Source organism: Lissotriton helveticus, chromosome 3_1, assembly GCF_964261635.1.
Source record: "Lissotriton helveticus chromosome 3_1, aLisHel1.1, whole genome shotgun sequence".
NCBI classification, from domain to species: Eukaryota; Metazoa; Chordata; class Amphibia; order Caudata; family Salamandridae; genus Lissotriton; species Lissotriton helveticus.
Window position 1 is genome coordinate 128,074,487 of NC_136061.1, and position 10,615 is coordinate 128,085,101.

Genomic DNA, 10,615 nt, shown 5'->3' on the forward strand with positions numbered 1-10,615 from the left:
ATAGATAGAGTGAAGGCGATAGATAGATAGATAGATAGAGTGAGGGCGATAGATAGAGTGAGGGCGATAGATAGAGTGAGGGCGATAGATAGATTGATAGAGTGAGGCCGATAGATAGATAGATACATTGATAGATAGAGTGAGGGCGATAGATAGATAGAGTGAGGGCGATAGATAGAGTGAAGGCGATAGATAGATAGATAGATAGATAGATAGATAGATAGATAGATAGATAGATAGATAGATAGATAGATAGATAGATAGATAGATAGATAGATATGTAGATAGATAGGTAGATAGATAGATAGAGGGCGATTAGATAGATAGATTTAGGGCGATAGATAGAGTGAGGGCGATAGATAGAGTGAGGGCGATAGATAGAGTGAAGGCGATAGATAGATAGATAGATAGATAGATAGATAGATAGATAGATAGATAGATAGAGTGAGGGCGATTAGATAGATAGAGTGAGGCCGATAGATAGATAGATAGAGTGAGGGCGATAGATAGACAGATAGAGTGAGGGCGATAGATAGATAGAGTGAGGCCAATAGGTAGATAGAGTGAGGGCGATAGATAGCGTGAGGGCAATAGATAGATAGATAGAGTGAGGGAGATAGAGTGAGGGCGACAGATAGATAGATAGAGTGAGGGCGATAGATAGAGTGAGGGCGATCGAGTGAGGGCGATAGATAGATAGATAGATAGAGTGAGGGTGAGGGCAATAGATAGATAGATAGATAGAGTGAGGGCGATAGCAAGATAGAGTGAGGGCGATAGATAGAGTGAGGGCGATAGATAGAGTGAGGGCAAAAGATAGATAGATAGATTGATAGATAGAGTGAGGGCGATAGAGTGAAGGTGTTAGATAGATCGATAGATAGATAGATAGATAGATAGATAGATAGATAGATAGATAGATAGATAGATAGATAGATAGATAGATAGAGCGAGGGAGATAGATAGGTAGAGTGAGGGCGATAGATAGATAGTGAGGGCAATAGATAGATAGATAGAGTGAGGGCAATAGCAAGATAGAGTGAGGGCGATAGATAGATAGAGTGAGGGCGATAGATAGAGTGAGGCCGATAGATAGATAGATAGATAGATAGATAGATAGATAGATAGATAGATAGATAGATAGATAGATAGATAGATAGATAGATAGATAGATAGATAGAGTGAGTGAGTGAGTGAGGGCGATTAGATAGAGTGAGGGTGATAGATAGATAGATAGAGTTAGGGCGATAGAGTGAGGGCGATAGATAGAGTGAAGGCGATAGATAGATAGATAGATAGATAGATAGATAGATAGATAGATAGATAGATAGATAGATAGATAGATAGATAGATAGATAGGTAGATAGAGTGAGGCCGATAGATAGAGTGAGGCCGATAGATAGACAGATAGAGTGAGGGCGATTAGATAGATAGAGTGAGGCCGATAGATAGATAGAGTGAGGGCGATAGATAGATAGACAGATAGAGTGAGGGCGATAGATAGATAGACAGATAGAGTGAGGGCGATAGATCGATAGACAGATAGAGTGAGGGTGATAGAGCGATAGACAGATAGAGTGAGGGAGATAGATAGATAGATAGATAGATAGATAGATAGATAGATAGATAGATAGATAGATAGATAGATAGATAGATAGATAGAGTGAGGGCAATAGATAGATAGATAGATAGATAGATAGTTTTGTGTGTGGTTGTGCTTGTGTGTGTGGTTGTGGTTGTGTGTGCGTGGTTGTGTGTGTGTGGTTGTGTGTGTTATGCTTTGTTTTGCTATGCTATGTTTTGTTATGCTATGCTATGTTTTGTTGTGTTTGGTATGCTATGCTATGTTTTGTTGTGTTTGGTATGCTATGCTAGGTTTTGTTGTGTTTGGTATGCTATGCTAGGTTTTGCTAGGCTATGATATGTTTTGTTTTGTAATGCTATGTTTTGTTGTGTTTTGTTAAGCTATGCTATGTTTTGTTATGCTATGTGTTGTGTTTTGTTATGCTATGCTATGTTTTGATATGCTATGCTGTTTTGATATGCTATGCAAGGTTTTATTTTGCTATTCTATGCTTTGTTTTGTTATGCTATGCTATGTTTTTGCTATCCTATGCTTTGTTTTGTTATGCTATGCAATGCTTTGTGTTTTGTTAAGCTATGCTATGTTTTGTTGTGCTTTGCTATGTTTTGTTGTGTTGTGTTTTGTTTTGCTATGCTATGTTTTGTTATGTTATGCTGTTTTGTTATGCTATGCAATGTTTTGTTATGCTTTGTTTTATTATGCTATGCTATGTTTTGCTATCCTATGCTTTGTTTTGTTATGCTATGCTATGTTTTGTTGTGTTTGTTATGCTATGCTATGCTTTGTTATACTATGTTATGTTGTGTTGTGTTTTGCTATGCTATGCTTTATTTTGCTATGTTATGTTTTGTTATGCTATGTTTTGTTATGCTATGCTATGTTTTGTTATGCTATGCTTTGTTATGCTATGCTATGTTTTGCTATGCTATGCTTTGTTATGCTATGTTTTGTTATGCTATGCTATATGTTGTGTTTTATTATGCTATGCTTTATTTTGCTATGGTATGTTTTGTTATGCTATGCTATGTTTTGTTGTGTTTGATATGCTATGTTTTGCTATGCTATTATATGTTTTGTTTTGCTGTGCTATGTTTTGTTGTGTTTTGTTAAGCTATGCTATGTTTTGTTGTGTTTGCTATGTTTTGTTATGCTATGTGTTGTTGTGTTTTGTTATGCTATGTTTTGTCATGTTATGCAATGTTTTGTTATGCTATGCTATGTTTTGTTTTGCTATCATATGCTTTGTTTTGTTATGCTATGCTATGTTTTGTTGTGTTTTGTTATGCTATGCTATGTTTTGTTGTGTTTTGATATGCTATGCTTTGTTATGCTATTTTTTATTATGCTATGTTTTGTTGTGTTTTATTATGCTATGCTTTGTTTTGCTATGCTATGTTTTGTTATGCTATGCTTTGTTATGCTATGCTTTGTTATGCTATGCTTTGTTATGCTACGTTTTGTTATGCTATGCCAAGCGTTGTTTTGTTAGGCTATGCTATGTTGTGTTTTGTTATGCTATGCTATGTTGTATTTTGTTATGCTATGCTATGTTTTGTTGTGTTTTGTTATGCTATGCTAGGTTTTGCTATGCTTTACAATGTGATGTTTTGTTATGTATGCTATGTTTTGTTGTGTGTTGTTATGCTATGCTATGTTTTGTTGTTTTGCTGTTTTGTTATGCTATGCTTTGTTTTAAGTTATGTTATGCTATGTTTTGTTCTGCTATGTGTTGTTGTGTTTTGTTATGCTATGTTTTGTTATGTTATGCTATGTTTTGTTATGCTATGCTATGCTATTAGTTTTGCTATCCTATGCTTTGTTTTGTTATTCTATGCTTTGTTGTGTTTTGCTATGATTTGTTATGCTATGCTATGTTTTGTTGTGTTTTATTATGCAATGCTTTGTTTTGCTATGCTATGTTTTGTTATGCTATGCTATGCTTTGTTATACTATGTTTTGTTATGCTAAGCTTTGTTTTGTTATGCTATGTTGTGTTTTGTTATGCTATGCTATGTTTTGTTGTGTTTTCTTATGCTATTCTATGCTATGTTTTGCTATGCTTTGCAATGCTGTGTTTTGTTATGTATGCTATGTTTTGTTGTGTTTAGTTATGCTATGCTATATTTTGTTGTGTTTTGCTATGTTTTGTTATGCTATGTTTTGTTATGCTATGCTTTGTTTTATGTTATGTTATGCTATGTTTTGTTATGTTATGCTGTTTTGTTCTGCTATTTTGTTGTGTTATGTTATGCTATGCTATGTTTTGTTTTACTTTGCTATGTTTTGTTATGCTATGCTATATGTTGTGTTTTATTATGCTATGCTTTGTTTTGCTATGGTATGTTTTGTTATGCTATGTGTTGTTGTGTTTTGTTATGCTATGTTTTGTCATGTTATGCAATGTTTTGTTGTGCTATGCTATGTTTTGTTTTGCTATCATATGCTTTGTTTTGTTATGCTATGCTTTGTTATGCTATTTTTTATTATGCTATGCTATGTTTTGTTGTGTTTTATTATGCTATGTTTTGCTGTTTTGTTATGCTATGCTTTGTTATGCTATGCTTTGTTATGCTACGTTTTGTTATGCTATGCCAAGCATTGTTTTGTTAGGCTATGCTATGTTGTGTTTTGTTATGCTATGCTATGTTGTATTTTGTTATGCTATGCTATGTTTTGTTGTGTTTTGTTATGCTATGCTAGGTTTTGCTATGCTTTGCAATGCGATGTTTTTTTATGTATGCTATGTTTTGTTGTGTGTTGTTATGCTATGCTATGTTTTGTTGTGTTTTGCTGTTTTGTTATGCTATGCTTTGTTTTAAGTTATGTTATGCTATGTTTTGTTCTGCTATGTGTTGTTGTGTTTTGTTATGCTATGTTTTGTTATGTTATGTTATGCTATGTTTTGTTATGCTATTCTATGCTATGATTAGTTTTGCTATCCTATGCTTTGTTTTGTTATGCTATGCTTTGTTGTGGTTTGCTATGATTTGTTATGCTATGCTATGTTTTGTTGTGTTTTATTATGCTATGCTTTGTTTTGCTATGCTATGTTTTGTTATGCTATGCTATGCTTTGTTATACTATGTTTTGTTATGCTAAGCTTTGTTTTGTTATGCTATGTTGTGTTTTGTTATGCTATGCTATGTTTTGTTGTGTTTTCTTATGCTATGCTATGCTATGCTATGTTTTGCTATGCTTTGCAATGCTGTGTTTTGTTATGTATGCTATGTTTTGTTGTGTTTAGTTATGCTATGCTATATTTTGTTGTGTTTTGCTATGTTTTGTTATGCTATGTTTTGTTATGCTATGCTTTGTTTTATGTTATGTTATGCTATGTTTTGTTATGTTATGCTGTTTTGTTCTGCTATTTTGTTGTGTTATGGTATGCTATGCTATGTTTTGTTTTACTATGCTATGTTTTGTTTTGCTATTCTTTGTTATGTTATGCTATGGTTTGTTTTGTTATGCTATTCTATGTTTTGCTGTGTTTTGCTATGTTTTGTTATGCTGTTTTGTTATGCTATGCTTTGTTTTATGTTATGTTATGCTATGTTTTGTTCTGCTATGTTTTGCTGTGTTATGTTATGCTATGCTATGTTTTGTTGTTTTACTATGATATGTTTTGTTTTGCTATGCTTTGTTTTGTTATGCTATGTTTTGTTATGCTATGCAATGTTTTGTTGTGAGAGGGTGAGGGGGTGTGAGTGGGTACTCACTCCCAAAAACTCACAAGAACAGAATACCGCCTCCGGGACGCCCGATAGTGTCCGGAATCGGATCGGTGCTGGAGCCCCTGTCAAAATTCGCAGACGAATTTTTAAAACCCCTGGTGCAGAAGACAAGCTCCTACTTGAGAGATAAGAAGGATCTTTTGACACAAATTGAAAATATGCCCTTCAACTCCGCTACAATGCTTCTAGTAGGTCTGGATGTTGAATCCCTCTTCACCAGCCTACCTCAAGACTCCACCCTACAGATGCTAGAGGACGTCCTTTATTCATCAACATGGCAGTACAATACACCCAGACATTTTGTACTGGAGTGTTGCAAATTGGCACTAAAAGAAAATTTCTTCCGGTACAATGACCAACTGTACCTACAATGCCATGGTACCTCCATGGGCAGCGCCTTCGCGCCTTCGGTGGCAGGACTATATGTCAGCCATTTCGAATCGGAGCTGGTTTTCAATGAAAACAACACTTTCTCTTCCAGTATAATATACTGGAAGAGATATATCGATGATATTTTCCTAATATGGAACACCCAACAAGACCTCCCTGAATTCATGATATGGCTAAATTCTTTGGACCCTTGGCTGAAATTTACACACACCTCCAGCAGTAGCCGCCTTGATTTCCTGGACCTAACAATCTTTGAGGACAACAGTATTTTACAAACCAAAACTTTCACGAAGCCAACTGCGAAAAACAGTTTGCTGTCCCACAAGAGTCACCATCCGAAACCCCTTCGGGACAATCTACCTTTTAGCCAATTCCTACGCTTGAAGAGGAATTGCAGCAAAAACTGCGATTATCAAATACAAGCAGCTGAACTAAGCCAGAAACTGAAAATGCGAGACTACACAGAGAAAGTCATCAAAAAATGTAAGAAGAGGGCCGATAATCAACCACGAGAGTGCCTTTTGCAAACGTTCCCAAAAGAACCAGTAAAGGACCTAACTACATGTGTGACCACTTTTAATCCAGCTACATATGCTGTCCAAAAGCTCATTAAGAAGAACTGGCACATAGTCAATACTGGCAAGTTTGATTGGCCAAGACCAAGATTCGCGAACCGAAGGACCAAGAACCTAAAAGACACCCTGGTACACACACGTCCCAGGCCGGTAGCTACCACCTCAATAACCAACAGTGCCCACATGACCCCGCTCTCAGGACATTTCCCCTGCGGAGTATGCGTAGCCTGTAAGACTACAACAGCAACAAAAAGCCTGAAATTGGGAGAGGATTTTGTTTGGACCCAGAGACAGTTTACCAACTGCAACTCATCTCATGTGATTTATATGATCCAGTGCCCGTGTCAAAAGAGATACATCGGGATGACCTGCCGCAAGGTAAAACTCCGGATAGGAGAGCATAGGAGCAATATAAAACTGAAAAAGAATACCACAAAACTTTGTGCTCATTTTATCGAAAAAAATCACACGCACGAAGAAATGCATTGGACAGTTATAGAAATGCTGACTAATAAATCTGGCAATGCTGAGAAGACCCTCTATGAAAAAGAGCAAAGATGGGTGGACCGCTTACGTACCTTTGACACTGGTTTAAATGATAATGTGGCTTGGCATCACTTCGCTAAGTAATTCACCACCATCTCTACCAGTATAATAAGATTTAAGATCCTCTATCCCTGACACCCAATAATGTCCGTTTTTTAGTTTCAATGGACTCTATAATCAACATGTGGCCCTGACCCTGGGAATGGACCCTGCAGATATTACCTCTGCCTCACACAGGGTGATGTATTGTCCATTTATAAAAACGCAATTACCTAAAACCAAGAAAAACGGCATTAAACCTATTGCAACAGCAAGCCACGATAATGCGCCTAAAATGTACTTTCCCCGATGTGCCTATTTCCTATAAAAAGAAACTACAATCTGGCACCCAGCACTCCGGGGGCAGAGTCAGCACAAGGCAGGAGGAGGACTCCATGCGGGTAATGGCGGAGTACACTAGAGTCTCGAGACCGCCTTCCTAGGTAAGCCCTTCTAATCTAACTGGCCCTGATCGAGGTTCCTTCTCCGCTTCAGCTCTGTGGCGTTTGAAGGACCCCCGAAGGAAGCAGAAGTCGTAATAACGACAGGTAAGCCCTCCGCAATGTCGCGTCTGCCGCTCTGTGTTTACCTTAACCTCGCCGCCTATTAGACCCTAATGCAGAGCGTCTATCTTGTAATCTTAAATGTAAATAATGCGCTACACAGACGAGTGTTTTGTAAATAATGGTATGCACTTCTAGTTTAATAATTGAAGCGAATGAAATGGCATCCTCATGACTATACTTGTAATCTTAAATGTAAATAATGCGCCACACAGACGAGTGTTTTGTAAATAATGGTATGCACTTCTAGTTAAATAATTGAAGCGAATGAAATGGCATCCTCATGACTATATGAATAACACCACAGATGATGCATGGTTTATATTCTTTGCACTTGTGATTACCAGTGTTTGCCTACATCGCGCCACCAAATCTACTAACGCTCGTTTTGAAAATAGCATCTATAGCCACAGTCACCTACCTTCCTAATAGCACACCAGCGTTTTTCAGTGTTAAGCAATTTATTACCTGAAATTTTAACGCCCTTCTTCATGATAATATCTCATGATTTCTACAAGAGTGTTAATATTGGCACTATACTTGTTACTGCACTTACCTCCCTCTAGGTCTCGCAGCATGAAGTATAACATAGCTTTGTGTGTACATTTCTTCATAGATTGAGAAGAATACTCAATTCAATGTATTGAGTTGTGGAATTACCGCACAATCCGTGTGAGTAGATTTATATATGTTTGTTTGTATTACCCCCTGTTAGTCCTGACGAAAGCTCTACAGACCGCCTGGCCCAATAGAGCTGAAACATGTCGACAAAACCACTATTCTAGTAATACCATGTAGTCACGTAACTCCGTCTACCATTGAGTATTTAAAAAAAAAAAATTTTAATAATGTAAGTTTACCCAATATTAAAAAATTTTTCAGGGTACTCTTTTTTATTTTTTACTAATCCTTTTGGGAAAGTCCTTTTGTCTCTGGACACTACACTTGAGACTTGAGGTGCCTCTGGATGAGGCTAGCAGTACATACCAAGAGGAAAAACCCGATGATAACTGCATGAGTGTCAATGTGGGGCGGAAGAAACAAATATACCGCTACTCGCTAGTAAACATTGACCTCTCTGAGGGTTTCCTTATTTGCACTAAGCCGAAAGTCGAACAGTGTTACAAGTGTCCCTTTTTGTTGATTGCCAAGAGGTCAGGAGACCACCATGTCTGTGATTCCTTTTTAATAAAGCAATCTTTTGTTTTTAAATGCAGTCCGTTTTCAGGAAAACATGATGCATTTAAAAAGAAATAATGAAACTTTGCTGTTTCATTTGGTAGCCAATGGTCCCTTGAATCACTGACTGCTCTTAAAAATATTTTTAACATTTTCACATGGTAAGAGGTCCCGGAAGGACCCATTCCCCTTTGCGAATGGGTTTCCACAAGTTTTAAACTGGTGGTACAGTATTACTGTTTTCTGACCAGAATTTTGTTGGAAAACATTAATACTTACTATTCTGAATCGGTATTTGGAAGCGCCACCTCTTCCAAATACCAAATCAGTATTTCGTAGCTCACGCAAATTGCGATTCAGTATTGAATCACAAATTGCCTATTGTACATTGTAAACAGCTTTTTTGTAGTCGAAAATGGCCTGATTCTGCAAATAAATGTTTTCAAAATCCAAACAATTTTAAATTTGCAACAAAAAAAAGGCCTGTATAGAGAGAGAAAGGAGACAGTGAAAGAAAAAAGAGAGTGCTGCTCAAAAAAGAGAAAGTCCAGAGAAGCCTTTACCTGTGTCTTATCTGATAGGCGGAATACCATGAATAGGGATTGGCTGTTAGTCATATACATAAATAGCAGTTGAGCTCATGCATGCAGGAGGACACTTGCACCAGGCTTTGCGAAAAGATTTAAGTTGATAGCATTCTTTAAGAGAGGGTATTTTCAGTTCTGATAGGTTGTGCATGCAATTCCCAACCAATCATATTCAGGAGTACGATTAACATTTACATTGAACTACGCAATTCCTATTTTTAGAATATGATGTTGTATTTTGTTATTGTGCATTTTTCATTGGAGCCGTGTGCAAGGAAGTCAACATGAAAGACATTTTATTTTAATGAAGTGAGTCCAACTTTAGCATTGGCATGTTGTATAAATAAAAATAGCCATACAGGCAGGGTAATTACAGAAATGCCTTATTAATATTCATAGGCAGATCTCAATTTGCAATCCCTGGTGATTGGCTGCAGTGACAGAGATGGTGGCCTGCAAGGGACAGCAGACTACCATCCCTGTGATTGCATTCCAAAATGGAAATCAACTTGTGCTTGAAAATGTTTTCCGCAATGGAAAACTTAGGTGTGAGCAGGCAGTGGCTTCCCGCCTCTTCTACCCACTGAGGCTGCCACCCCAGTTCACAACGGGGAAGGTGTCCAAAGGGAGCTTTTTCCCCTTCATGAGTCAATAACCAACTCAACTTGAGATTCGACGGGTCTCCCATGGAATGCAAAATATGTTCAATATTTGGGAATCAGAGTTGCAACGATGGAATCAGACTTAATGAATCTGAACGTGGGAACGGTGGTGAAAAGCCTGGGACTGGCGATTTGGTTCTGGAAGACACTGCCCGTATCACCGATGGGTAGGGTTGTTACCGAGATGCCTCTATACGCTTCAGGCCTAGCTTCACTGGATTTCCCCACTGTTACTTCACAGCACAGAGATAGATAAACTAATCGGAGAAATGCTGGCGGTTGGTAAACAGATGAGGGTCAGACTCAACACTCTCAAGCGGACTTGCCTCGGGGTGGGGGAGGGGGGACTTGAGCTTCCTGATATGGAGTCATACTACATGGCGGCCCAATTGCAACATGCAATACATTGGTTAAACCCTGGTGATAACTGGGAGAAGCAACTGTTAAGTGGCTCCTGAAACATGGCGTCACTGCCCACTTTGCGGATGAGGAGGGTGGGAATGCCTTTAGTTGCACCCTATGTGGAGAGACTGACCTACGGAATAAGGGAGAAGGCAGTAAAAAACGTGATCAAAAGAGCGCCTTTTGCACTAGACATACCTATGTGGGTACTCCAACCGTTTGTGAAAATGGCAGTGACCATGGTAGTAGAGCAATGGAAAAAGGGTGGCTGCGTAACACTGGGGGACCTATACACAGACGGACGATTCATCACAAGGCAGGTATCTACGGAGACCTTCGCACTGGGCCAGGGACAA